We start from the raw sequence: 6,214 nt of genomic DNA, 5'->3' as shown, positions 1-6,214 counted from the left end.
ATTTACCCCCCCCCCCTTCTGATTTTTTCATTAAAACTTATGAAACACTGCTTTAAACTTGAGAAAAATTACATTGGTTTTAAAAAAAAAATCACATCCTCTTGGGTAAGTTATCTTGGATTTGAATATAAATATCCAACAATGGAAAACTTTAAACATAGTGTTTGGCATATAATAAATAATTAGGATTGCATTGGATCTTTTGTATTCTGTAAAGTCAGTTGAAACAATGCCCCCCCCCCCCCCCCCCCCCACCATGAGACACTGTCCCCCACAAGTATCATTTTAAGGAAGTTCTTCCTTTCATTTTACTAGGTTCCTGCCAACATCTCATCACACCAACTATATCAACCTCCTTTAAATTTCTTTTTTTTCACATGTAAATATAAATTCTGAAAACAAGAGAACTTTTTGCTTTTTTATTTTTTATATATGCAACATTTAGAGTACATTTATTCTCAACTATGGTACATATCATTAGATTTACGTGACAAATTCTACTGTTTCTGCTGCTCTGAAAATCTTGACTCTGATTTTTCAATTTTAGAGTTTTAGTTGGTCAGGCATGTACCAGTAATGACCTACATTGACATACGCAAGTAACACTGATAATTAGTTAATGAGAATTATGCTGAGTTTAGTTTTTTTTTATAAAGGTACAGGATAAAGATTGATAAGTTCTAAAACATATTGTTATACAACATAAGATTTGAGGATGCCATCACATAATATGATAAACATGTTCCTATTATATTTGAACTTTGACATCTCAAAACACTGATATCTTGAACTTTGACATCTCAAAACACTGATATCTTGAAGACAGTGGGTACAAGTATGTTGAAGTAGGTTGGAATTCAGCTTTCACTTGCCTGGTTTCGAACCTAAAATATGGCATCCCTTCTCAACCTGCAATGGTAAATAATTCCTGCACTTTTCAATATACTAGTACACTGATTTCAAGCTAATTAAATGTGTATGTAATCCTTTAGAAAGTTGTTTTCTTTATTCTAGTATAATAATTCTTCTGTTACTGGACAGGTATTAAATTTTGTTTAAAAAAAAAAGAAATAAGCAAGGTTTAAATTTAGATATAAAACTGAAATATTTTTTAACAATTTAAGGACAGATTATACAAACAAACTTTTGTCAAAGAATTTGAAAATAACAACTTGGGTCATGTTTAAATCAGTAAAATTAATAACTTTCCTCACGACAAGTACTTTTTAATTCATATTTGCATAAAAATGGAATTTGAAGTGAAAAATATTTGTATAGATTAATAAGGATAGTTTCAAGAGGGCAGACTTTTGAACATCACAGAAGGTTTACAATTTCTTAATATTCTAGAAATTTATTATACATCATTAATTTGCAATTAAATTATGCCAAAAAATATATACCAATCCAGGCATCCATTTTTTGTTTGTATCATCTGCCCTTAATTTACTTTCATATTTTTAGAATGGTTACCTTGAAAAGAACAGAATCTAGGCTGTCCGCTTTCTTGCAGAATGCACTTGAACTTCAGTCATGGCCTATTTGGTCCTGTTTTGGTTTACTGGTCTTACTTTTTCTTTATTCATCTTATATGGTAAATCCTTTGATGAAAAAATGATGAAAATAATTACTTTCCTAGGAACATGATCAAAAGGAAAATTCATTTCATTCATACACAGACATGTTCATGTGTGTGATCATCTTACCAGTAGTGAATATTTGCCTGAGTATCAATTAATTTGTTTAGAATATTATAAAACATGGTCAGTGTGTACAAAACAAATATCATTATAAATCAGAGGTGAATATTCTACATGTACATGTATATAGTTTTATTATACCCTCCGCTTGAAAAGTGGTAGGGTATACTGTAATCGGTATGTCCGTCTAACTGTACGTCCATCTGTCTGTACATCCGTCTGTCTGTTACGCTTTAGGGTACCCATCTCTTATTATCCACAACTCCTCTTATACCACTGCAATGAGTGAAATTTAATGAACCTTTCACAGAATCTTTATTACATATTGTCATTGTGCACCGCCTATTTTAGTTTTTGATTCGACGCATATTTTGGGTTTCCCGGCCACAGTAAAACATGGATTTGTCATCAGTTATAACCATATGGGAGGCAGGTGGTATCATTTAGTGAGCTCAATGCTCACAGGACCTTTACTTAAATTTTGTTTTAACACTTATACATATGTACAAGTGTACATATATATATTTTTACTGTTTGCTATTTGAAAAGATAATTATTATTCACACAAAATTGAACTATAGATTATACAGTACCGGTACTTCACAGATGAATGAAAGAGTCTATATAAACAAAAATAACTCAATATTTCCAGTGCATTCTTAACCTAGATCTATTTTGTCATTACATATAGTACAGTAGTTTTGGATATATATAATAAATTTAAAGTTTAAAAGATAGAAGCTTTTAAATAAGGCAATGACATCAAAACAAACATGCTGTTTTCCTATTTTCTGCTTATGAACATCACATGACCATATTTTGCTGATATATATAGAATACTATTTAAAAAACTTATCTACTTTATGCTTGTGCTCACACATTATAAACGTTTGATGCACTTTTTTATAGAAACAAATTAAACTTGCTCTAGTTAATATTTTAACAACACAATTCTGTAAAATATGTGCCTAATGCCAATAAAGAATTGAAATAATAGGATAAACAATGAATGAAAACTGACAGAAGTGGAAATTTATTTTATAAAGATAAATAATGTTTACTTAAAAGTCTCTCTCAGCACATCATAAAAAGTAAACCTACTGAATGGCACAGATTTTACACATGTACAATCTCTATATAGACATTTATATTTCGGGGGGGGGGGTGGGTTCAGCTGTATCAGCAAGTGATGTTTATATGCTTCAAATTCATTTTTATTAATAAAAATAATTAATTCATTGGTCAGAAAGTCAAACTGTCAAAAGGTATAGTTCGCTTGATTTGATAAGGACCACTGACCACTACACCGGTAAAACAACTGGGTATTGTAAGGCAAATAAAATTAAGAAAATATGCATTTGTTAATCTTGATATTTTTGTAATGCTCAGTATATACATAAATTTACCTTCTGTCTTCATTGTTTAAGATGTCTAGCCTTCTTTTCTTCTTCCAGACTGTAAAACTTTGATGAGATCTTTCGCCAGAAAATATTCATTGCTGTTTACTAAATACACATTGTACCTCCAAACGTTAGAGAGTAGTTCAAGGGAAGTAATTAGGAAGCAAAAAATGCTTCAAAATGTAGAAAAAAGTAATCTTTACCTTTGAATTCCTTTTACATCTTTGAGTCTCCCACCAATATTTTACATATTTTGATATAATCAAATATTAGCCTTTCATAATTAATAATTACTAAATTTGTAATCAGTGTGCCTTTTTTGTTTTAAGCCTCCAAAAACTCCACTAAACCAATCACATATCTGATATGTTATAATATGTAAAATGGCCATTTACAATTGAGAAATTAAATTAAAACTACAGATATAATTACTTTAATCTGTAGTATTAAATTTAAATAATGAAAACATATTAAGTTATCCCTTTTCATTTCTGGACACAGTTTTTCTTGATAAGTACACGTTTTTCAAAATTAACGAAATTGAGAATTTTGCACCCCGTTTCTATGGCAACCAAGGGTCTATTTCATAAACCCACTTTAATTTTACAATTAATGACATAGCTGTTTAAAATTATTATAAAAAAATCAAAATGTTTTTCTATGCGTGGCCAACCAATTTTGATAATTACAGAGAATTGATATTAAAAAAATGTAATGATTCAGAAATAGTTTTCTTTCTCTCTAAGTAGATATCGAATATTTTATAGCTAAACAACGCACTTACCTGTATCTTTTTTTCCACATTTACACTAGATACCTATACGAAAAAAAATATCCACAATATAGGAGAATGCATTTAGTGGAATGTCAGGTCTTCTGAATGTGTAAATATATTTAGAGTTTAGAAATTAAAGAAATATTTTATAACTGTTTGAAATTCAGAAAATAAAAATTTGAGTTTTTCATGTTACCGTTTTAATTAATAATCTTCTTTTTTTCCAAAGCGGTGGACACAAATTCTCTGAAATAGTTTATTTCCGTGTTAATAAGAATCATTTATAGATCTTCTCTGCTTCATGATTTGTTTAGAATTATTATTAGATTGTTTGAGAAAAATGCTTAAAAGTTCAGTTTTTTTAAAAATTAAAATTCAACTCAAAGAGGGTGGAATTAAAACTATTTTTTGCAGTTTGTAGTATTTATTTATTTCATAGTTAATTATTTCTTTGAAACTCTTTTTCTTTCATAACGTAAAAAAACTAATTGTTAAGATTTACCTTGAAATATGTACTATGCCAAAAACAAGCATTGAATTATGACGTCATATCAAAAAATCAACAACATAACCCATTTTTATCGGCAATTGAAACTTTTGCTTTTGCAATGGTTTTAAGAATGCATTTAATAATGGTAACTTTTCCCTCAAAGGATGACTGCACTTAAGAATCTGCGAAATTTGCGTCAAAATAAACTTTCAAAACAGATATTGCAGGAATGGTCAACATCTAATCTACAACTTTACTTAATTCTAATAAATAAAAGTATGTATCTACGATGTACGAATCTGATTTCTGAGGCGGGGTTCATTACAAGTTCTTATATCACCGTACGATAATGAGGACGCCCACCTTTTTACTGACTTTATTCATAGTCAGCGCATGTTTGCCTATTGTTCTTCTTTTAACAGTAGTTGTATATTTGATTTAGCAATGTTGTGTTAAAAGGAGATTAATAGACAAACATGTACTCATGGTTTAAATGAGAAAAAAATGCTTTTTTTTACACTCACTCTCTTTGTTGTAACCAAGAGCTGTGACGCGTCGAATATTATCATTATTTTTTTTACTTACAGAAAACCCATTACATATATGTTCGGAAGCAAACATTTTTAAAATATATATGACACACTCACATACAGACATACACACACTTACATACAGAGTGAGACACACACCTACAATATTACATGTGGAAGAGGAGGGGGGGGGGAATAAATATCAGTCGGTTTTACATAGGTTACAATATAACAATAGTATAAAACTCCCATGCTTAATCATTACTTTGAAAAAGACATTTTCAAATTGACCATCTTTTTTTCAAATTGTTTAACATCATATAATTTTTTTTCTATAACAAAATAATTATTGAGGTACAATAATAAATCATTAAATAAAATGGTACATTTTTTCTTGATGTTAGAAAGATATATTTTTTAACAAATACAATAATAATATTCAAACCCACATCAATGTCTGCAGTACAGAGGATTACATTTTGTATTATTAGTTACACAGTCAGTTAGTAACCTAATAAGGATTCATACAGGGTGTGAAATGGAAATCCGTATTGGGCGAGGTGAAGCCGAGTCATGTGATCAGCTTTTATCCAATCAGCAATCTACAAATTTGTCTGAAGCGGGATAAATTAAATCGCAATGTTCTACCAGATTTTAACGCAATATGAGCTGCATGTTTGACATAGGAAAATTTTGTTGCAAAATTGTAAATAACTATTTCAATGACAGAAAAAATAACGTTAATAAACCTTTGTTGTTCATATTTACGATGGAAGAACTTTTTATAAGCTTTGATTGAAGCAAAATTGCATTATTGTCGTCCTGTACAATAATGATTTCTTATATAATACTGTATATTCGGTTGTACAGATATATTTCTTCTGAAACGTTTTTAAACTTTATTTTGGTCTTATTGATCATAAGGGTTTAAATTACGTACAAATTAATCATAATAACACATTTCACCAGCAAAATAAAATTATCAAAAATGATGCTCATATTGCTTTAAACAAGTCCAATCTTCAAAGGATGACCAGATTATCTTGACAAAATCAAAATAAACAAAAATAAGTGTTTGTGTCTTAGGTTACTGCGAGCACAGTGCACACTATTAATTATCAATAATTTTTGAAAAAGAAACAAATATCTATTACACCAAGTATTCTATGTCAAATTCTGTATTGAATCCAAAACAATGTTGTATCTTTTGTTAGGTTTTTAAGATTAATACAAACTTGATTCCAATTAAAGTCATCTTATAGTGATAAATCATTTGTCAATTTCTTTTCACACAAAGGTTTATGTTGTCCTTGGGACAT

At 29.4% G+C, this 6,214-nt stretch overlaps 1 long non-coding RNA gene across 1 annotated transcript; it reads right to left on the bottom strand.

Annotated features, from left to right (window-relative positions):
* Positions 1–405: 405 nt before the first annotated feature.
* On the bottom strand, positions 406–3,450 carry LOC134263562 (uncharacterized). The gene is made up of 3 exons (XR_009991305.1): positions 3,107–3,450; positions 1,474–1,601; positions 406–909 (listed from the first exon to the last, which is right to left on the bottom strand). It is a non-coding gene; the product is annotated as an uncharacterized LOC134263562 (long non-coding RNA).
* Between the last annotated feature and the right edge of the window lie 2,764 nt (positions 3,451–6,214).

This window comes from Saccostrea cucullata, unplaced genomic scaffold, assembly GCF_032062105.1.
Source record: "Saccostrea cucullata isolate Sc308-1 unplaced genomic scaffold, CSIRO_AGI_Scuc_v1 ctg11733, whole genome shotgun sequence".
Taxonomy (NCBI): domain Eukaryota; kingdom Metazoa; phylum Mollusca; class Bivalvia; order Ostreida; family Ostreidae; genus Saccostrea; species Saccostrea cuccullata.
This window is presented reverse-complemented; position numbering and strand designations above follow the sequence as displayed.